The sequence below is a fragment of the Schistocerca nitens genome, unplaced genomic scaffold, assembly GCF_023898315.1.
Source record: "Schistocerca nitens isolate TAMUIC-IGC-003100 unplaced genomic scaffold, iqSchNite1.1 HiC_scaffold_375, whole genome shotgun sequence".
Classification (NCBI taxonomy): domain Eukaryota; kingdom Metazoa; phylum Arthropoda; class Insecta; order Orthoptera; family Acrididae; genus Schistocerca; species Schistocerca nitens.
The window spans coordinates 2,541,566-2,566,360 of NW_026045909.1; the positions used below are offsets into that span (position 1 = coordinate 2,541,566).

At 41.9% G+C, this 24,795-nt stretch overlaps 1 non-coding gene across 1 annotated transcript; it reads right to left on the bottom strand.

The window, feature by feature from the left end:
• Nucleotides 1-22,386: 22,386 nt before the first annotated feature.
• On the bottom strand, nucleotides 22,387-22,461 carry Trnat-ugu (transfer RNA threonine (anticodon UGU)). The gene has a single exon. It is a non-coding gene; the product is annotated as a tRNA-Thr (tRNA).
• Between the last annotated feature and the right edge of the window lie 2,334 nt (nucleotides 22,462-24,795).

Here is a 24,795-nt window from a genome sequence, read left to right on the forward strand (position 1 = left end):
CTTGACTCTTGTGTATATTGTATATGACCAGTTTCTCCCCATAGCTTGCCCCCGTTTTTCTCAGAATTTCGATCATCTTGCACCATTTAACATGTTCTACCTATGAAAGTGTCTTCATTTTTCTTTAGTCTTCCTTGCATTATCAGCCGCAACGTCAGAATTGCCACTCTGATGCCTTTACCTTTGCTAAAGCCAAACTGATCATCATCTAACACCTCCTCGGTTTTCTTTTCCTTTCTTTTGTGCATTATTCTTGTCAGACAGACCCAGGTTCAAGTCCCTGCTGTGGCACAAAAAAGAAGCTTGAATGCATGAGCTGTTTTGCTGATTGTGCTATAATTCTTGCACTTGTCAGCTCTTGCAGTTTTCGGAACTGTGTGGACGATATTTTTCCGAAAGTCAGATGGCATGTCGCCAGACTCATGCATTCTGCTCACCAACTTGAAAAGTCATTTTGTTGCCACTTCCCCCCAAAGATTCTGTTGAAATGTTATCTACCCCTTCTGCCTTATTTGATCTTATGTCCTCCAAAGCTCTCATAATTCTGTTTCTAATACTGGATCCATTATCTCTTCTAAATCGACTCTTGTTTCTTCTATCACATCGGAAAAATCTTCCCCCTCGTAGAGGCTTTCAATGTATTCTTTCCACCCATCCGGTTTCTCCTCCGCTTGTAACGCTACCGCCCTTAAACGGACGTGCGTTAGCTGTATAAAGCCTGTACTGTAATAAGTTCACGGGCTTCACCTTATAAACAAGGATTTTTGTACATAAATTGACCGCGTGTACCTAATAGAAGCAAGATCGGACTTGTAATCAGTAAATAACTACAGTGAGGCGTCAAACATATGTGAAGCACAATTGCGCGTTCGCATAGACAAGAAGTACACACAGTAGATGCTACCGTTAATTAATAATTCGGTCGCCAGCCTACTTAGGCAATGAGTGAGTTTTTCCTTGTACAAGTTGTTACATGTACAAACATAGTCACGCGTAGTAATGAAGCGTTATATGGCAAAGTTTGGACCCGGAACAATCCACTGAACTGAAGCTTTCTATCTTGGTACTAATTTAGACGAGACAAATTCACACAACACCACACATCAATGATTACTACAAATTGCATTTTTGTATATTGATCAGACTGAAATTGGGCATAGATTGCCCTAGGATACCCAGTTTTGAAGCCCACATACAATGTCACTATTAAAATTGAAAAACAACACTAATGCACTTAGGATTAATGTAGAACTTAACTTTACTGGTCAAATCTGATCAGCACATTTCAAGGTTTGAAAGAATGAACAAAAAAAGGGGGGGGGGCCCTGAAACTATTATAGTCGTTATACTGAAACTGTTAATTACTAAAAGTCAAATTAACACTCAAATTTCTCAATCAATGGATAACTAATCTTTTGTTTTACTTCTGAATAATTTAACTGCCATTAGTTCTGTCTCAAGTTAATTAAATAGCATCGATAACTCAATTCAAAAGACTATCTTTCAGTTTATTTATACTTCTACCAACATTTGCAATAGTTCACAGAACTATTGCATTTCTTTATAGCAAAAGTTTGATTGCTGATAATTCTCATTTGCACTAATTATAAACTTTCAGTTCAGGATACTCGGGTTGCACAATACGAGGTAAGGATCCTGTATAGGTCAGTGATCAGGATAAGTCATGGCTAAAGTAATTCTGGTAAAATTCACGTTATTATTACACAATTAGAAACAGTTTCGACACTGGTCCACACATTTACACTTCTAAAGATGAAATAAAGGTTTGACCTGTGCAAGTCGGTGCGGCGGTTGGCGGGCAGCGAGGTTACGGGCAGCACGGCACACATACAAGCGCGGCTAAGGCTCACGCTACATAGGCACTTTCCATCTTCTTAGCGTCGTAATCTTTCCAATATTGTGCCTCAGAATATAGCCATGCCAGGTAGTCGTCGGAATCGGTGTACCCGAGGCTCAATGTAATCCACTTTTCCTAAGTAGCCTCCTCGGTACAGTACTTGTTCCTCGGATCAATTTACCACTCCGACTCTTACTGACTCTCGCCTCCGACTGACTGCTGTGCCCGTTGCGCCGAACCGCGCCCAGTGTGCGTTTTCCCGCGCTCGCCAGCCTCCACCTTTTCCCGCTCCCCTACAGGTAGGGTATTCACCACAGGTTTTCTATTACACATATTCTAATGCATTACCTACGTATGGACCAAGTGTTTAAATTACAATTTCCACATTTTACAATATTTTTAACATTAAGTACACTTTCTTTTGATTATCACATTCTCTGAAATCTAACATAAATAATAATATTCATTACAAAAGTTACTCGCAGTTTCTTTAACATCACTATACGAGCCGAAAAAGAAGTTCAAAACCCTGCCAACATTAACTTATCTAAATTCATGAAGGAAAAAATTATTATAGATACAGTTGTCGTTACACATGCCCCTGTTTCCAGTAATTTTCACAACGTGTAAATTTAATGGGAACACTAAATATTACATTTATACAGTTGTTCTGAATCCTTTTTACGTAAATGTCCAAAATTTTATACCACCTACTTCCTTTCACTCACATTATATAGGTCTATATTTTTTAACATTCCAAAAACATTTACTTGTCATTTACTCAAGTGCCTTTTGCACAGTCCAACTTATCATCATAACATTACTAAAATAGTAATTTAATTATTTTTCCTAAATTTATCAAAGAAATAATTTAAAACTATGGAATACAAACATTTAATTACAAAACAATTGCATATTTTGTACACACTATAAAATAATTTGTCGCTGCTTGTTTTGAATAGCAGTCCATTTCCTTACTTACTAAACAAAGCACACACATATATATTGAAAAAATTTAAATACACCTATTTGCTGCCTATTATGCGGATTTGGGCAGTCCTTTTCACTTCATATTGTCACTTCTTCTGGATCATATTTACAATTTTCCATCGACTATTTATCTGCCCTCATTAGTATTTGTCAGTCCTTCATATCATGGTTCATACACTGCCCATTTTCCTTTTTGACAGGCCCATCTTTTATCTGGCTTATAGCCTTTATCCTTTCTCCATACATTTTTACAGTTACGGTACAAGTGGTAATCTGAAACTTACATAACTACATTAGCACACTTTCAAGGGTATACAGACATTTACAAAGATTAGTTACTTTTAGAATAACTTGGGTTCAGCATAAGATACAGCACATTTATTGCCAGTCGTTTTCTGATTATTCTTATTTCACTCATTTCTAGGAACATACAGTTTCAGGTCCACAATATTTCTCACACCTGAAGGTCTTTTGGATTTTGGGTAGATCAGGTAGTAAGCATTGTCGTGTGGAATATTCTGTATTATATATGGTCCATTATAAATATATTTAAATTTGGAAATCTCATGGTTTAGTTCACTAGACTTTTCGTGGGTTTTTAAAAGAACATAATCTCCAATTTTAAATTTTGAAACTTTTAAATTTTTATTGTGTCTTTTAGATCTAGCTTCAGCTTTTTGCTTTGCCCTTTTTATCACCAATTCTTTCTTTTGATTCAACCCCAAACTTGTACAAGGTGGAAACTCTAGTTTTTCTTCAATTAAACTTTTACTACTTCTGTCTAACAAAATTTCTTCCGGAGGAAATCCTGTAGTTTCATGATGTAATGTATTCATGACATTCTCAAAATCCGATATAAATCTGCCCCAGGCTCTATGATTGTGACTGCAGTATGTTCTACACAATCTCCCGATTTCTCGCATGTACCTTTCAACCGGGTTGCTTGCAGGATGGTAGGCGGCAATATATTTAACCTCCACACCAACTTTCTCCATTCCCTCCTTCCAAATTTTGGATATGAACTGGGGTCCATTGTCAGATAGTACTGCTTTGGGTTTCCCGATGGTCCTGAAGTATTCGACCATCCTACTAAATACAGCTTTTGCTGTCGCTTTTTTCAAGGAGTATAATTTTACAAATTTTGAAAATACTTCCAAAATCACCAAAATATATGCACAATTTCCCGAAGTCTTTGGGAGGGGACCATATAAATCCACCGATAATAAGTCTAGGGTGTCTTCAGGCAACGTACTTTGCATTAGTCCCCTACTAGTTTTGTTCGGCACTTTGGCCTTTTGACAGACATCGCATGACTTAATTCGTTCCTTTACCTTCTTACTCATACTACCAGTAATCACTATTACATTGTTCAATTTATCTAGACATTTCTTTGGCCCACTATGCCCCAATGCTAAATGAAAATAATCTATGACATAGGTGTCAAACTGGGTTGGCCAACATACCCTCCATTCCTCAGTAACTAAATCTTTCTTCCTATATAAAATGCCCTTATAAATTTTATAATACTTCTTAATTTGAGGATACTGCACACTGTCAAATTTTACCTTCACTGATTTCCAGGTTGAATCCTCATTCTGATGGTATCTCATATTTTTACATATCTGCTCAATTTTCCTCTTTCCTGAAACCTCATTCATATACCTTATCTGAAAAGTACCCTCTTCCCCATTTTCATTTGGCACTTCACTCATACCATTAGGCAATCGAGATAAAGCATCTGCCACATAATTCTCAATACCTTTGACATAATAAATTTCGTAATCAAATTGTTGTAGGTATAACGCCCAACGAGTTAGTCTACCATTTAGTAAACGGCAATCTTTAAGAAAAGTTAAAGCTTTGTGGTCAGTATGTATGACAAGCTTATGGCCCCACAGATAATTTCTAAATTTCTTTAGCCCCCATATAATGGCTAAAGCTTCTTTTTCCGAAATTGTGTAGTTTCTCTCGTATTTTGTTAGAGTTCTACTTGCAAACGCGATAGTCCTGTGTTCGATTTCTTCGCCATTACAGATTTCTTGGAAAATTTCTATACCAATTCCATACGCACTGCTGTCAGTACTCATATGGAAAGGTTCCGAGAGTATGGGGTGATGCAAAATATTGTCACTCAAAAGTTCGTATTTTAATTTTTCGAAATCCCTCATACAACCTTCAGTCCACACAAAAGCACTATTTTTCTTAAGTAGATTATTCAAATGAGGACTATTAAAAACTTGCCCTTTGACGAATTTTCTATAGAATCCACATAAACCTAAAAAGGCTTTCAATTGTTTTCTATTTCTAGGAACTGGACACCCTGATATTGCACTTAACTTTTCCGGATCTTTTCCAATGCCGTTTGTAGTAATAATGTGCCCCAGAAACTTTATTTCCGATTTTACAAATTCACATTTCTTCCACTTAAGTGTCATGCCCCCTGCTTGTAGAGCAACAAAAACTTTTCGCAATAACTCGCAATGCTCTTGCCATGTTTCTGTAGCAATCAGTAAATCGTCTACATAAATGGTTAGCCGGGAACTCAGTTCTCTCCCCAACACAAAGTCCAGTGCCCTAATAAATACTGCCACAGATGTGCTAAGCCCGAACGGCACTACTTTATACTGATAGCATTTCCCGGCGAATAGAAAAGCGGTATATTTACGGGATTCCTTACTTAATGGGATTTGCCAATATCCGGCTGTCATATCCAGACTGGTTAAATATTTCACGTTATAAAATTTTTGGAGCATTTCGTCCAGATTTTCAGGTCTGTCAATTTCCTTCTTTACAATTTTGTTTAAAGTCCTGGCGTCGATAACTACTCTCACTCCCCCATCCCTTTTGTTCACTATGATAAGGGGACTATTATACTCGCTGCTACTTCGTTCGATTACCCCCCACTCTATCATTTTATCTATTTCTACTTGAACAGCCTGCCTCTTTGATATGGGTATCGAAAACGGTCTTACGAAAAAAGGTTTATGCTCTATGGTTTCAATCTGGTATTCAAAATCCTTAACTAGGCCAGGTTTGTCCGAAAATACGGGGCTGTTATTATCTAAAATTTCAAGCAATTCTGCTTTCTGTTCGGTAGATATTCCCTCTAAATTTTCCACCATCCCCTTAAATTCATGCCCCTGCTCGTCACTCTCATTTAATACTCTCTGGACATGGTACACCTCGTACTTGTTTGTCAACCCATCATTCCCTTGGTCGATTTCCAACAACAAAGAATCGATCTCAGAGTCAAACACTTTCGCACTTTCCTCAAAATTTAATTCCACATTCCTAAATGTACTATTAATTTTGATCACTCCCTGGCTACAATCAATGATAACCTTTTCTTTATCCAACCAATCTATCCCCAAAATCATTTCAGTACTCAAGTCTGGCACAACCAAAAAATCATGTTCAAATTTTTGTTCTTTTATGCTAAATTCAACCAAAATCTGGTTCTTTACCGGCTTACTAGCCTTACCAGTTGCACCAACAATTTTTACACCTGTCACTGACATAATTACTAGCCCAGGCTTATCACAAATGAGTTCGAAAAATGACTGAGAAATTGCACTTATCTGAGACCCAGTATCAAGAAGTACTTGCAATTTCACGTTATAAATTTCAACTGGTATTATAGTTTGTCTAACCGTCGCATGTTTTTCATTATCGTGGTCTTCCTTGAGCAAATCCGGGTCGACGATAGCATCGTCCCAAGATATGCTTTTCACATTCACTTTGCATATATCTGGCGGTTTCTTGGGTTCCGGAAGTTCAAAGTTATTAATAACCTGAACCCTCTGCGAAATACACCCTGAGTTGTCTGGTGGTTCTTTCTTTCTCTGTTCTGTTTCAACGTCTGGATTTTGTTTTAATACGTTGCCATTGTTAGGTACAATATCGACATTAACTACATCCTCTTCACTTTCACTGATTTTCTCATACCCTCTTTCAGTAAAAGTATATTCATTTTCATTTACACCTGAAAATTCATCTTCACTAGAATCACCACTACTTTCTTTCTCAATATCAGATTCACTAAAGTACGCTACTTTTGCACAATAGGTAGAGTTAGTACATTCATTTTCGTCTGTATTTGCGTATCTTTCATCATCCGAACTCTCGTCGGAATCCGACCATTCCGGATCGCTTTCAGGTTCTAACATAAAAGCTTTTCTGAGACAGGCACTAAGTTCCTCCTCTGTATTGTCGTCAGGCTTGGATTTTAATTCAATCTCCTCTTTTTGCAATACGGTCTCATCCTCAGCTTTATTCACATCTACTGTGACTTCATATTCGGTATAATCCTCGTGGACTTTGATTACTTTCAGGTAATCATCTACCCCTTCTCCACGGTGCCTCTCGGTAGCAGCTTGTACCATTGGCGGACTGTTAGCAGAAGTTATTTCTTCGTCAATGCTGAGGATTTCACCCTCCAAATCCTTCCTACCCTTAATCTGCATCCTATTGGCGGCACGCGTACTTTGCGCGGCGCTATTTATTCTCTCCTCCTCCAATTCGGGCCACGTCACCTTATCGACGTCCCTATCATCTCCTTTCCTATTAACTACTTTCTTTGCCTCATACTCCTTCTTAAAATCCTCCCACTCACATTGCTTTAGGCCCTTGTACAGATTATCGATCTGCACACGCCAATCAGTTACTTCTGCTAATTCATCCTCGCCTTTTCTTTCATTGCAAACACTGTTAACCGCACCTCTCTGTGTATTCACAGTTTCATCTATCGTTTCCTTTGCCACGGAATCATCATTCGTAAAATTTTCATTAGCTCTGACGGCTATGTTCGTATCTACTGCTGCCGTATTTCCAGCGGCTTCTTTCCTAACAGATGTTCTGCTAGGCTGGGCCGTTGCCCTCTGATGCTCCACTCGCCTGTTAACATGTAGCGTTCTGTGCGACAGAAATGACTCATTCTGGCTCGCAGCTGACGCTTGTTTCGCCACAACACGTCGCAGCGTCCCGTGCCTGTCCCTAGCCTGTCTCATTACATTACGGTCGGTCCGGTATCTTTTTTCAAATCGGGGCCGGTATGTAGTGTCCGCTTCCGTTTGGCCCGCAACGTTCGCGGAAATTAGTTTCCCGCGTCGTTATTATTTTGCGCGGTATACCCTCTACCGCGACCTGAATAATTTCCTCTTCCTCTACCTCTGCCTCTACCTCTTTGTAACATATTGACGCGAAATCCTTCGCCGTCATTTCTTTCATCATTATTACGATTATTACGATGACCAAAATTTTGATAATTGGCACGACTTTCGCGCCAATAGTCTTCGTCTTCGACTCTTTCGAGAAATGCTTGGAAGCTGCGATGATTGCTTCCTACATACCTCTTTGAATCCTCCGGAAGCTTTTTATATAGCTCCCAGATAATTTCCGAATCTGATCTTCGGCCTCTTAAATGCGTCAATTTCCGGTACCAATACTCGCAGAAATCTTTCAAAGAATTTCTGCCCCTGTTATCATGCTGTTTGGCCATGATGAACTCCCGCCATAAGTGGTCCTGCTTTTGTTCAGACCAATATTCTTCCGTAAATCTCTGCTTGAATTCTTCGAACGTCATTCGTTCGGTATTTAAATTTACTCCCCAGCGCTTAGCATCACCGGCTAAGGCGCTAATTACAACGTTTATCTTTTCCTGATCAGACAGGTGCTCAGGAAATATTCTCTCGCAATTTTTGATAAAATCTAACGGATGCCACCCGTTATGTTTTTTGGCTGGATCGAAGCGTTCCTCGCCTTCTAACAGCTTCGTAATCGGTGTGCTATTACAGACAACACCAGGCCTATCTTTAATTTTGTTCTCAAGGTCAAAAATTTTGCCTTGAATTTTCGTAGTATTTTGTTCACAGTTTTGAACACATCCGGTTATTTTTTTATCTAAATCCCTTTCAGTTTCTAAAACTACTTTTTCCAATTGTGATATTCCGTGTTGACATTCGTTTACGATCTCAGTTTTGAGACCGAAAACTTTTTCGTCTACCTTAGTTTCAACCAGAGGTTCTACTTTCTCTTGGATGTTGAGAATTTCAACATCGAACCTACTGTTAATGTTAACAATTTCCCCCTGCATAGTATCCATATTCTTGTTAATGGTATCAACTTCAAGTTTCAGAGTATTTACCACAGAATTTAAATTACCCACTTTTTGTTCTACCTGTTCTATTTGTTTACTAATTTTAATTCCCTGTCCTTCAATTCGATCCACGTGTGTTTTGAGCTGCTCGTCTACGTGCGTTTTAAGCTGTTCATTCTGTCCTGCAATTTGTTTAGTTAATTGTTCAAATAAGTCGTTCATACTTAAAATTTTTATACTGTTTTGTTCTACGGAATCCGTGTGTTCCGGTTCTACTTCAGAAGTTTCTTTCGGTTCTTTCTTTATCTGTGGTGAATCAAACATGTCAGTGGATTCGTTCACGTACCCACTATCATCTACAAAGTCACCCTCTACTTCCTGTTTTGTCCCTTGCTGTATTCGAGACGATCTCGACATTTCAATCTGTTGCCGGCCGAAGTGGCCGTGCGGTTAAAGGCGCTGCAGTCTGGAACCGCAAGACCACTACGGTCGCAGGTTCGAATCCTGCCTCGGGCATGGATGTTTGTGATGTCCTTAGGTTAGTTAGGTTTAAGTAGTTCTAAGTTCTAGGGGACTAATGACCTCAGCAGTTGAGTCCCATAGTGCTCAGAGCCATTTCAATCTGTTCGTTGACGTGTTCATGGTACTGTATGTACGCCAATTGTCTTCCGCTAACGCCATCTGTTATCTGGCCACGTAAACTCCTGCTACTGCCAGCCGCATTCTCCATTTCGCTTGGCGCATCTATCCTGCCTACGTTCCTGTCCATATTGAATGTCAACTACACCACACTAATATACTTGACTCCCACTGCAATTTATTTTACTGAACTTTATTGCTATTCGTGCCACTGAACATCCACTGTTCGATCTTTACGTTAATTTGTAACCGACAACTGGATGTCCTGTCACCGGGAAGCCACGTGTAACGCTACCGCCCTTAAACGGACGTGCGTTAGCTGTATAAAGCCTGTACTGTAATAAGTTCACGGGCTTCACCTTATAAACAAGGATTTTTGTACATAAATTGACCGCGTGTACCTAATAGAAGCAAGATCGGACTTTTAATCAGTAAATAACTACAGTGAGGCGTCAAACATACACTCCTGGAAATGGAAAAAAGAACACATTGACACCGGTGTGTCAGACCCACCATACTTGCTCCGGACACTGCGAGAGGGCTGTACAAGCAATGATCACACGCACGGCACAGCGGACACACCAGGAACCGCGGTGTTGGCCGTCGAATGGCGCTAGCTGCGCAGCACTTGTGCACCGCCGCTGTCAGTGTCAGCCAGTTTGCCGTGGCATACGGAGCTCCATCGCAGTCTTTAACACTGGTAGCATGCCGCGACAGCGTGGACGTGAACCGTATGTGCAGTTGACGGACTTTGAGCGAGGGCGTATAGTGGGCATGCGGGAGGCCGGGTGGACGTACCGCCGAATTGCTCAACACGTGGGGCGTGTGGTCTCCACAGTACATCGACGTTGTCGCCAGTGGTCGGCGGAAGGTGCACGTGCCCGTCGACCTGGGACTGGACCGCAGCGACGCACGGATGCACGCCAAGACCGTAGGATCCTACGCAGTGCCGTAGGGGACCGCACCGCCACTTCCCAGCAAATTAGGGACACTGTTGCTCCTGGGGTATCGGCGAGGACCATTCGCAACCGTCTCCATGAAGCTGGGCTACGGTCCCGCACACCGTTAGGCCGTCTTCCGCTCACGCCCCAACATCGTGCAGCCCGCCTCCAGTGGTGTCGCGACAGGCGTGAATGGAGGGACGAATGGAGACGTGTCGTCTTCAGCGATGAGAGTCGCTTCTGCCTTGGTGCCAATGATGGTCGTATGCGTGTTTGGCGCCGTGCAGGTGAGCGCCACAATCAGGACCGCATACGACCGAGGCACACAGGGCCAACACCCGGCATCATGGTGTGGGGAGCGATCTCCTACACTGGTCGTACACCACTGGTGATCGTCGAGGGGACACTGAATAGTGCACGGTACATCCAAACCGTCATCGAACCCATCGTTCTACCATTCCTAGACCGGCAAGGGAACTTGCTGTTCCAACAGGACAATGCACGTCCGCATGTATCCCGTGCCACCCAACGTGCTCTAGAAGGTGTAAGTCAACTACCCTGGCCAGCAAGATCTCCGGATCTGTCCCCCATTGAGCATGTTTGGGACTGGATGAAGCGTCGTCTCATGCGGTCTGCACGTCCAGCACGAACGCTGGTCCAACTGAGGCGCCAGGTGGAAATGGCATGGCAAGCCGTTCCACAGGACTACATCCAGCATCTCTACGATCGTCTCCATGGGAGAATAGCAGCCTGCATTGCTGCGAAAGGTGGATATACACTGTACTAGTGCCGACATTGTGCATGCTCTGTTGCCTGTGTCTATGTGCCTGTGGTTCTGTCAGTGTGATCATGTGATGTATCTGACCCCAGGAATGTGTCAATAAAGTTTCCCCTTCCTGGGACAATGAATTCACGGTGTTCTTATTTCAATTTCCAGGAGTGTATATGAAGCACAATTGCGCGTTCGCATAGACAAGAAGTACACACAGTAGATGCTACCGTTAATTAATAATTCGGTCGCCAGCCTACTTAGGCAATGAGTGAGTTTTTCCTTGTACAAGTTGTTACATGTACAAACATAGTCACGCGTAGTAATGAAGCGTTATATGGCAAAGTTTGGACCCGGAACAATCCACTGAACTGAAGCTTTCTATCTTGGTACTAATTTAGACGAGACAAATTCACACAACACCACACATCAATGATTACTACAAATTGCATTTTTGTATATTGATCAGACTGAAATTGGGCATAGATTGCCCTAGGATACCCAGTTTTGAAGCCCACATACAATGTCACTATTAAAATTGAAAAACAACACTAATGCACTTAGGATTAATGTAGAACTTAACTTTACTGGTCAAATCTGATCAGCACATTTCAAGGTTTGAAAGAATGAACAAAAAAAGGGGGGGGGGGGCCCTGAAACTATTATAGTCGTTATACTGAAACTGTTAATTACTAAAAGTCAAATTAACACTCAAATTTCTCAATCAATGGATAACTAATCTTTTGTTTTACTTCTGAATAATTTAACTGCCATTAGTTCTGTCTCAAGTTAATTAAATAGCATCGATAACTCAATTCAAAAGACTATCTTTCAGTTTATTTATACTTCTACCAACATTTGCAATAGTTCACAGAACTATTGCATTTCTTTATAGCAAAAGTTTGATTGCTGATAATTCTCATTTGCACTAATTATAAACTTTCAGTTCAGGATACTCGGGTTGCACAATACGAGGTAAGGATCCTGTATAGGTCAGTGATCAGGATAAGTCATGGCTAAAGTAATTCTGGTAAAATTCACGTTATTATTACACAATTAGAAACAGTTTCGACACTGGTCCACACATTTACACTTCTAAAGATGAAATAAAGGTTTGACCTGTGCAAGTCGGTGCGGCGGTTGGCGGGCAGCGAGGTTACGGGCAGCACGGCACACATACAAGCGCGGCTAAGGCTCACGCTACATAGGCACTTTCCATCTTCTTAGCGTCGTAATCTTTCCAATATTGTGCCTCAGAATATAGCCATGCCAGGTAGTCGTCGGAATCGGTGTACCCGAGGCTCAATGTAATCCACTTTTCCTAAGTAGCCTCCTCGGTACAGTACTTGTTCCTCGGATCAATTTACCACTCCGACTCTTACTGACTCTCGCCTCCGACTGACTGCTGTGCCCGTTGCGCCGAACCGCGCCCAGTGTGCGTTTTCCCGCGCTCGCCAGCCTCCACCTTTTCCCGCTCCCCTACAGGTAGGGTATTCACCACAGGTTTTCTATTACACATATTCTAATGCATTACCTACGTATGGACCAAGTGTTTAAATTACAATTTCCACATTTTACAATATTTTTAACATTAAGTACACTTTCTTTTGATTATCACATTCTCTGAAATCTAACATAAATAATAATATTCATTACAAAAGTTACTCGCAGTTTCTTTAACATCACTATACGAGCCGAAAAAGAAGTTCAAAACCCTGCCAACATTAACTTATCTAAATTCATGAAGGAAAAAATTATTATAGATACAGTTGTCGTTACACGCTTAGCAGTTGAATTCCCGTTATGTTCTTAATGTTACCACTCTTTCTTTTAATTTCACCGGAGGTTGTTTTGACTTTCCTGTATGCTGAGTCAGTATTTCCGACGATCAATTCTTTTTCGATTTCTTCACATTTTTCATGCACCCATTTCGTTTCGTCTTAGCTTCCCTGCGCTTCCTACTTATTTCATTTCTCAGCGACTTGTATTTCTGTATTCCTCAATATCCCTGAACATTTTTGTACGTTCTTCTTTCATAGATCAATTGAAGTATTTCTTCTGTTACCCATGTTTCTTCGCTGTTACCTTCTTTGTACCTATGTTTTTCTTCCCAACTTCTGTGACTGTCCTTTTTAAAGATGCCCATTCCTCTTCAAATGTACTGCCTACTGCGGTTTTCCTCATTGCAATATCTACAGCCTTAGGGAAATTCAAGCGTGATTCGTCATTCGTTAGTACTTCCGTATCCCACTTGTTTGCGTATTGGTTCTTCCTGACTATTCTCTTAAACTTCAGGCTACTCTTCATCACTAGTAAATTGTTTTCTGAATCAATATCAGCTCCTGGGTACGTCTTACTATCCAGTATCAGATTTCGGTATCTCTGCCTGATCTGACTAAAATCTTCCTGTACATCCGGCTTCTTCCACGTATACCTCCTCCTACAGTGATTCTTGAACAGAGAATTCGCTATTACTAGCTGAAATTTGTTACAGAAATCAACTAGTCTTTCTCCTTTCGCGTTCCGTATGCCAAGCTCGTTTCGTATTGGAATACTCTTTCAATGTCCTCGTGTACTTTCTCTGTTTCTTCATCTTCAGCTTACGACGTCGGCAAGTATACCTAAACAACTATTTTCGGTATTAGTTTGCTGTCTATTGTGATAACAACCCTATCACTGAGCTGATCATGGTGACACACTCTCTGCCGTACCATCCTATTCATAACAAATCCTATACCCTTCAAGCCATTTTCTGCTGCTGTTGTTGTTACCCTATACTCATATGACGAGAAATCCCGGTCTTCTTTCCATTTCACTTCACTCACCAGTACTATATCTAGACTGAGACTTTGCATTTCCCTTTTTAGATATTCTAGCTTCCCTACCACATTCAAGCTTCTGATATTTCCCGACTCGTAGAACGTTATCCTTTCGTTGCTTATTCAATATTTTCTCATGGTAGCCTCCCCCTCCGCCTTCTCATCCCGGAGATCGAAATGGAGGACTATTCCAGAATATTTGCTAATGGAGAGATCAATTACAGGCCACATGTCCTGTGGATACGACATTTGTGTCTTTCATGCAATGGTTCCATTGCCTTCTGCATCCTGATGACCTTTGCTGATTCTTTCGCTTTTAGGGGCTGTTTCTCACACCATGGACAAGAGAGTGCCCTGAACTTCTGTCCCTTACCTCTCCCTCGTTGAGAAGGCCGTTGGCAGAATGATAGTGACTTCTTATGCCGGAAGTTTTCAGTAGTCATTGTTAATCAAAATTTTAGCGGTGGCGAGTTTCGAACCCATGACTGCTAACGTTTTTATTGATAATCAAAGACGCTACCCATTTTTTTTTTTTCGTTGTTGATCGTTGTGTTTGGTTGTGGCGGACGACACATGACATCCGCTCAACTTCTTTTGTTCATCCTACCTCTCAGTTTTTTTTATTACTGAGGCCACCCAGCTCTCTGACCGAACACGCTGAGCTACCGTGCCGGCACCCATAGATCACATTCGCAACCTCATGATAAGACTATAATATCAGCCATTAGTGATATAAGTTTTCTTACTTATTTGTTTCCAGAGATCCGTCTGTTCTTTTGAAGCAAATTTTTGGAAGCTGAATAACCCTTTATATTTTCTTAGAATATTCTGAAGAAATTTTTCGTGTTATTTCTCTGGAAGTCTTTCCGAGTTTCATTTAGTCTGTTAATGTCGAATGTCCTTTCCACTCTTCTAATATCTTTCGAGGATTGTTGCTTATCATACATTTCTTCAATCTCATAGTCATCTGCGAAGCTCGTTGGAATATCAGATTGTACTGCTGTGGTAAGAGTGGGTACGTGTCTACCTTGGCTACAATAATGTGTTCACTATGCTGTTCGTAGTAGGTTATCCCCGATCCAATCTTTTTACTCATTATTAAACCTGATCCTGCTTTGTTATTTGGTGTTGTATTTATAACCTATATTCACCTGACCACAAGTCTTGTTCCTCTTTCCACTGAACGTCACTAATTCCAACTATAACTTTAACCTATCCATTCCCATTTTTAAATTTTCTTACCTACCTTCCCGGGCCGGCCGAAGTGGCCGAGCGGTTCAGTCGCTTCAGTCTGGAACCGCGCGACCGCTACTGTCGCAGGTTCGAATCCTGCCTCGGACATGGATGTGGGTGATATCCTTAGGTTAGTTAGGTTTAAGTAGTTCTAAGTTCTAGGGGACTGAAGCCTAAGATGTTAATTCCCATACTGCTCAGAGCCATTTGAACCATAGCCCGGTTAAGGCATCTGACAATTCACACTCTGATCCGTAGAAGGCATGTTTTCTTTATCTTGATAACGACGTCCTCCTGAGGGGGACTATTTTAACTCCGGAATATTTTACCCAAGATGGCGCCATCTTCATTTAACCATGCAGTAAAGCTTCCTGCCCTCAGGAAAAATCACGGCTGCAGCTTCCCTTGCTTTCACCTGCTCTCAGTACCAGCGCAGCAACGCCGTTTTGGTTGATATTACAAGGCCAGTCCGGCCAATCATCCAGACTTTTGTACTTGCAACTACTGAAAAGGCTGCTGCCCCTTTTCAGGAACGACACGTTTGTCTAGCCTCTCAACAGACACCCCTCCGTCGTGGATGCACTTACGGTACGGCAGTCTCTATCGCTGAGGCACCCAAGCCTCCCCACCAACGGCAAGATCAATGGTTCATGGGGGAATGCGTAACCGTGTCAAAGCAGTGACGCAGCAGCGATCACCTTAAGACGTTATACAGGTTCATCTTGTCGTCCCTTGTACCAAGTCTCGTCGGACGTCAGCCCTGATGCTTTGTAACTGTGGCTCTAGCTTTGCTTCATCAGTAATGCCTATCCGGTTCACAACTGCCTCCCTTAGCGGCCACCTGTCCCCTGTGTGGGTTGCCGGAAGTCTGTGTTTTGTGCAGGCTTCCTCCCTACACGACAGCTTCCACTCGACTCCACTACCAGAATGCGGGCGAGTTATCGATGTTCTTCTTGAGCACTCAGATTTTAATTGCACCTACTTTAATATTTATAATTGGCTTTGTTCTACTGCTCATGCAAATTACATGAGTTTACATACAGTTGCTTCCCCCATGAACCATGGACCTTGCCGTTGGTGGGGAGGCTTGCGTACCTCAGCGATACAGATGGCCGTACCGTAGGTGCAACCACAACGGAGGGGTATCTGTTGAGAGGCCAGACAAACACGTGGTTCCTGAAGAGGGGCAGCAGCCTTTTCAGTAGTTGCATGGGCAACAGTCTGGATGATTGACTGATCTGGCCTTGTAACAATAACCAAAACGGCCTTGCTGTGCTGGTACTGCGAACGGCTGAAAGCAAGGGGAAACTACAGCCGTAATTTTTCCCGAGGACATGCAGCTTTACTGTATGATTAAATGATGATGGCGTCCTCTTGGGTAAAATATTCCGGAGGTAAAATAGTCCCCCATTCGGATCTCCGGGCGGGGACTACTAAAGAGGACGTCGTTATCAGGAGATAGAAAACTGGCATTCTACGGATCGGAGCGTGGAATGTCAGATCCCTTAATCGGGCAGGTAGGTTAGAAAATTTAAAAAGGGAAATGGATAGGTTAAAGTTAGATATAGTGGGAATTAGTGAAGTTCGGTGGCAGGAGGAACAAGACTTTTGGTCAGGTGATTACAGGGTTATAAATACAAAATCAAATAGGGGTAATGCAGGAGTAGGTTTAATAATGAATAAAAAAATAGGAGTGCGGGTTAGCTACTACAAACAGCATAGTTAACGCATTATTGTGGCCAAGATAGACACAAAGCCCATGCCTACTACAGTAGTACAAGTTTATATGCCAACTAGCTCTGCAGATGATGAAGAAATTGATGTAATGTATGACGAGATAAAAGAAATTATTCAGGTAGTGAAGGGAGACGAAAACTTAATAGTCATGGGTGACTGGAATTCGTCAGTAGGAAAAGGGAGAGAAGGAAACATAGTAGGTTAATATGGATTGGGGGGAAGAAATGAAAGAGGAAGCCGCCTTGTAGAATTTTGCACAGAGCATAACTTAATCATAGCTAACACTTGGTTCAAGAATCATAAAAGAAGGTTGTATACCTGGAAGAATCCTGGAGATACTAATAGGTATCAGATAGATTATATAATGGTAAGACAGAGATTTAGGAACCAGGTTTTAAATTGTAAGACATTTCCAGGGGCAGATGTGGATTCTGACCACAATCTATTGGTTATGAACTGCAGATTGAAACTGAAGAAACTGCAAAAAGGTGGGAATTTAAGGAAAGGGGACGTGGATAAACTGAAAGAACCAGAGGTTGTAGAGAGTTTCAGGGAGAGCATAAGGGAACAATTGACAGGAATGTGGGAAAGAAATACAGTAGAAGAAGAATGGGTAGCTCTGAGGGATGAAGTAGTGAAGCCAGCAGAGGATCAAGTAGGTAAAAAGACGAGGGCTAATAGAAATCCTTGGGTAACAGAAGAAATATTGAATTTAATTGATGAAAGGAGAAAATATAAAAATGCATTAAATGAAGCAGGCAAAAGGGAATACAAACGTCTCAAAAATGAGATCGACAGAAAGTGCAAAATGGCTAAGCAGGGATGGCTAGAGGACAAATGTAAGGATGTAGAGGCTTGTCTCACTAGGGGTAAGATAGATACTGCCTACAGGAAAATTAAAGAGACCTTTGGAGAGAAGAGAACCACTTGTATGAATATCAAGACCTCAGATGGAAACCCAGTTCTAAGCAAAGAAGGGAAGGCAGAAAGGTGGAAGGAGTATATAGGGTTTATACAAGGGCGATGTACTTGAGGACAGTATTATGGAAATGGAAGAGGATGTAGATGAAGATGAAATGGGAGATAAGATACTGCGTGAAGAGTTTGACAGAGCACTGAAAGACCTGAGTCGAAACAAGGCCCCCGGAGTAGACAACATTCCATTAGAACTACTGATGGATTTGGGAGAGCCAGTCATGACAAAACTCTACCATCTGGTGTGCAAGATGTATGAGACAGGCGAAATACCCACAGACTTCAAGAAGAATATAATATTCCAATACCAAAGAAAGCAGGTGTTGACAGATGTGAAAATTACCGAACTATCAGTTTAATAAGTCACAGCTGCAAAATACTAACGCGAATTCTTTACAGACGAATGGAAAAACTGGTAGAAGCGGACCTCGGGGAAGATCAGTTTGGATTCCGTAGAAATGTTGGAACACGTGAGGCAATACTAACCTTACGACTTATCTTAGAAGAAAGATTAAGAAAAGGCAAACCTACGTTTCTAGCATTTGTAGACTTAGAGAAATCTTTTGACAACGTTAACTGGGATACTCTCTTTCAAATTCTGAAGGTGGCAGGGGTAAAATACAGGGAGCGAAAGGCTATTTACAATTTGTACAGAAACCAGATGGCAGTTATAAGAGTCGGGGGGCATGAAAGGGAAGCAGTGGTTGGGAAAGGAGTGAGACAGGGTTGTAGCCTCTCCCCGATGTTATTCAATCTGTATATTGAGCAAGCAGTAAAGGAAACAAAAGAAAAATTCGGAGTGGGTATTAAAATTCATGGAGAAGGAGTAAAAACTTTGAGGTTCGCCTATGACATTGTAATTCTGTCAGAGACAGCAAAGGACTTGGAAGAGCAGTTGAACGGAATGGACAGTGTCTTGAAAGGAGGATATAAGATGAACATCAACAAAAGCAAAACGAGGATAATGGAATTGTAGTCAAATTAAATCGGGTGATGCTGAGGGGATTAGATTAGGAAATGAGACACTTAAAGTAGTAAAGGAGTTTTGCTATTTAGGGAGTAAAATAACTGATGATGGTCGAAGTAGAGAGGATATAAAATGTAGACTGGCAATGGCAAGGAAATCGTTTCTGAAGAAGAGAAATTTGTTAACATCGAGTATAGATTTAAGTGTCAGGAAGTCGTTTCTGAAAGTATTTGTATGGAGTGTAGCCATGTATGGAAGTGAAACATGGACGATAACCAGTTTGGACAAGAAGAGAATAGAAGCTTTCGAAATGTGGTGCTACAGAAGAATGCTGAAGATAAGGTGGGTAGATCACGTAACTAATGAGGAGGTATTGAATAGGATTGGGGAGAAGAGAAGTTTGTGGCACAACTTGAGTAGAAGAAGGGATCGGTTGGTAGGACATGTTTTGAGGCATCAAGGGATCACAAATTTAGCATTGGAGGGCAGCGTGGAGGGTAAAAATCGTAGAGGGAGACCAAGAGATCAATACACTAAGCAGATTCAGAAGGATGTTGGTTGCAGTAGGTACTGGGAGATGAAGAAGCTTGCACAGGATAGAGTAGCATGGAGAGCTGCATCAAACCAGTCTCAGGACTGAAGACCACAACAACAACAACAACAACAACATACAGTTGTACTTCAATTTTAATTAAATGTTATGACATTATTACTGTGCAACATCTATTGAATATGAAAAAAAGAAAAGAGTAATTCAGTAAAATATTTCGAACATGAGCACCACGCTGTCTAAAAGCTACGGCATTTGTTGCGCGGCACTTTTAGCGCCCTATAATGGTACAACATGTAACTACTAAGTCTGCCTATAGAATATTTTAGATAATGGAACAATGAATCAAAATGAAACAGGCGAGAAACAGTTTTCCTAGTACACTTGGTAAGTCATATAGCTACATATTATAAGACTTCATACCCTAGCGTTTGGGTCGACTGTGCTATCTACCTCTCAAGCTAAGCTGTTCCTTTGTCTGATGAAAGTGCAATGTTCTTCCCACGCTGTTTGTGATAATACTGTGAACAGCTCGTGCCGTTAAAATATGGGACTGGTAGATCTATAGTTTTTTTTTTTCATTTCTATTGCAATATTGACGTAGTTTCCAGCTTTGCAGATATGTTCTTAAGATTTTGCAACTTGCTTTCGTATATTTTTTCCTTCATGTTCATCGTTTCTGTTGAAACATCATCTCCTCTTCTACATCCATCCACATCCACATTCACACTCCGCAAGCCACCCAACGGTGTGCGGCGGAGGGCACTTTACGTGCCACTGTCATTACCTCCCTTTCCTGTTCCAGTCGAGTATGGTTCGCGGGAAGAACGACTGTCTGAAAGCCTCCATGCGCGCTCTAATCTCTCTAATTTTACATTCGTGATCTCCTCGGGAGGTATAAGTAGGGGGAAGCAATATACTCGATACCTCATCCAGAAACGCACCCTCTCGAAACCTGGCGAGCAAGCTACACCACGATGCAGAGCGCCTCTCTTGCAGAGTCTGCCACTTGAGTTTATTAAACATCTCCGTAACGCTATCACGGTTACCAAATAACCCTGTGACGAAACGCGCCGCTCTTCTTTGGATCTTCTCTATCTCCTCCGTCAACCCGATCTGGCACGGATCCCACACTGATGAGCAATACTCAAGTATAGGTCGAACGAGTGTTTTGTAAGCCACCTCCTTTGTTGATGGACTACATTTTCGAAGCACTCTCCCAATGAATCTCAACCTGGTACCCGCCTTACCAACAATTAATTTTATGTGATCATTCCACTTCAAATCGTTCCGCACGCATACTCCCAGATATTTTACAGAAGTAACTGCTACCAGTGTTTGTTCCGCTATCATATAATCATACAATAAAGGATCCTTCTTTCTATGTATTCGCAATACATTACATTTGTCTATGTTAAGGGACAGTTGCCACTCCCTGCACCAAGTGCCTATCCGCTGCAGATCTTCCTGCATTTCGCTACAATTTTCTAATGCTGCAACTTCTCTGTATACTACAGCATCATCCGCGAAAAGCCGCATGGAAATTCCGACACTATCTACTAGGTCATTTATATATATTGTGAAAAGCAATGGTCCCATAACACTTCCCTGTGGCACGCCAGAGGTTACCTTAACGTCTGTAGACGTCTCTCCATTGATAACAACATGCTGTGTTCTGTTTGCTAAAAAATCTTCAATCCAGCCACACAGCTGGTCTGATATTCCGTAGGCTCTTACTTTGTTTATCAGGCGACAGTGCGGAACTGTATCGAACGCCTTCCGGAAGTCAAGAAAAATAGCATCTACCTGGGAGCCTGTATCTAATATTTTCTGGGTCTCATGAACAAATAACGCGAGTTGGGTCTCACACGATCGCTGTTTCCGGAATCCATGTTGATTCCTACATAGTAGATTCTGGGTTTCCAAAAACGACATGATACTCGAGCAAAAAACATGTTCTAAAATTCTACAACAGATCTTGGTGCCCTTCATTTTGTGACGCTTGCTTGGATTTATACACATTCGGGATGGTGGTATTTTCATTGTTAATTTTTGTATTAGTCATTACATTCGAGGAAATTTTGGAATTATTGTGCAGCTTACAAAATCAGTTAGAAATTTAAATAAAATTAGCCTTATTTGCTATGTAACCCATTTATTTTCACACAATTTTTTTGAGATAATGAGAAATATGAGATACAAATACACCAATTGTAAAAACAAATTTTGCTACGAAAAAGAATTTCAGATAAAAGTTTCTTATCTTTAGGATTTCATGTAGTCATTCATATGTGTTCCAGTACTCAAGTGCCACAACTCAGAGCGAAATCTGTATAATGGTATGAGGTACAGAAACGCAACGCTACAACACATAAGCTGAACTCCCACTACAGTGTACACATAGTAGGTAAGAGGTGGTAGAACAAAGTACAGTGAAAACAGTTGGAGATCAAGATATGTTGATACGTAATGGTAAGATTAATTATTGTAGTGGGCTCTGGAAGAAATGTATTGCTTTGCATCGTGGAAAGAGAATAGTGAAACGTGCCCTTACCTATTGAGAAATTTTCTGAAATTTCAGAGAGCCTCTCTGCTGCTATAAACTGACGTGACAAAAGTCATCGGATAGCAAATCGAACTTACACAGATGGCATGCTGCTATTATCATTGTTACTTTCTGTATTAGTGATTAATTTCTTGAATTATAGATACTTTAGAAGAAAATTTAGAATTATTGTGATAATGAGAATTAAATGGACACCATAGCTGCAAACAGGCGTTGGTGTACTTCATTGGGGACATGTTGAAAATGTGTGCCCCGACCGGGACTCGAACCCGGGATCTCCTGCTTACATGGCAGACGCTCTATCCATCTGAGCCACCGTGGGCACCGAGGATAGTGCGTCTGCAGGGACTTATCCCTTGCACGCTCCCCGTGAGATCAACATTCCCAACATGTCCACACCACTACATTCGTAGTGCGCCAAACAGATGTTTGCCCATCATACTCATTACTCGTGGCAGATTAATCTACCAAGTCCCGTACGAGTTCGGGCATAGCGTGTGAGTTCACACAAGAAGGTCAATGGCCGGGAAGCCATATTTTAACTATATATACAGGGTGTTTCAAAAATGACAGGTATATTTGAAACGGCAATAAAAACTAAACGAGCAGCGATAGAAATACACCGTTTGTTGCAATATGCTTGGGACAACAGTACATTTTCAGGCAGACAAACTTTCGAAATTGTAGTAGTTACAATTTTCAACAACAGATGGCGCTGCGGTCTGGGAAACTCTATAGTACGATATTTTCCACATATCCACCATGTGTAGCAATAATATGGCGTAGTCTCTGAATGAAATTACCCGAAACCTTTGACAACGTGTCTGGCGGAATGGCTTCACATGCAGATGAGATGTACTGCTTCAGCTGTTCAATTGTTTCTGGATTCTGGCGGTACACCTGGTCTTTCAAGTGTCCCCACAGAAAGAAGTCACAGGGGTTCATGTCTGGCGAATAGGGAGGCCAATCCACGCCGCCTCCTGTATGTTTCGGATAGCCCAAAGCAATCACACGATCATCGAAATATTCATTCAGGAAATTAAAGACGTCGGACGTGCGATGTGGCCGGGCACCATCGTGCATAAACCACGAGGTGTTCGCAGTGTCGTCTAAGGCAGTTTGTACCGCCACAAATTCACGAAGAATGTCCAGATAGCGTGATGCAGTAATCGTTTCGGATCTGAAAAATGGGCCAATGATTCCTTTGGAAGACATGGCGGCCCAAACCAGTACTTTGAGGATGCAGGGACGATGGGACTGCAACATGGGGCTTTTCGGTTTCCCATATGCGCCAGTTCTGTTTATTGACGAAGCCGTCGAGGTAAAAATAAGCTTCGTCAGTAAACCAAACGCTGCCCACATGCATATCGCCGTCATCAATCCTGTGCACTATATAGTTAGCGAATGTCTCTCGTGCAGCAATGGTAGCGGCGCTGAGGGGTTGCCGCGTTTGAGTTTTGTATGGATAGAGGTGTAAACTCTGGCGCATGAGACGATACGTGGACGTTGGCGTCATTTGGACCGCAGCTGCAACACGGCGAACGGAAACCCGAGGCCGCTGTTGGATCACCTGCTGCACTAGCTGCGCGTTGCCCTCTGTGGTTGCGGTACGCGGTCGCCCTACCTTTCCAGCACGTTCATCCGTCACGTTCCCAGTCCGTTGAAATTTTTCAAACAGATCCTTTATTGTATCGCTTTTCGGTCCTTTGGTTACATTAAACCTCCGTTGAAAACTTCGTCTTGTTGCAACAACACTCTGTTCTAGGCGGTGGAATTCCAACACCAGAAAAATCCTCTGTTCTAAGGAATAAACCATGTTGTCTACAGCACACGTGCACGTTGTGAACAGCACACGCTTACAGCAGAAAGACGACGTACAGAATGGCGCACCCACAGACTGCGTTGTCTTCTATATCTTTCACATCACTTGCAGCGCCATCTGTTGTTGAAAATTGTAACTACTGTAATTTCGAAAGTTTGTCCGGCTGAAAATGTACTGTTGTCCCAAGCATATTGCAACAAACGGTGTATTTCTATCGCTGCTCGTTTAGTTTTTATTGCCGTTTCAAATATGCCGGTAATTTTTGAAACACCCTGTATGACGGTAGTATCTGTTCCCGAAAGAACAGTTACCGTGGATGACCATGCAGCTTTGCTAGAAATTAAATGATAATTAAATGGACACCCTAGCTGCGAACAGGCGTTGGTGTACTTCATTGGGGACATGTTGAAAATGTGTGCCCTGACCGGGACTCGAACCCGGGATCTCCTGCTTACATGGCAGACGCTCTATCCATCTGAGCCACCGTGGGCACAGAGGATAGTGCGTCTGCAGGGACTTATCCCTTGCACGCTCCCCGTGAGATCCACATTCCCAACATGTCCACACCACTACATTCGTAGTGCGCCTAACAGATGTTTGCCCATCATACTCATTACTTGTGCCCACGGTGGCTCAGATGGATAGAGCGGGTGCCATGTAAGCAGGAGATCCCGGGTTCGAGTCCCGGTCGGGGCACACATTTTCAACATGTCCCCAATGAAGTACACCAACGCCTGCTTGCAGCTAGGGTGTCCATTTAATTATCATTTCATTCCTAGCAAAGCTGCATGGTCATCCACGGTAACTGTTCTTTCGGGAACAGATACTACTGTCA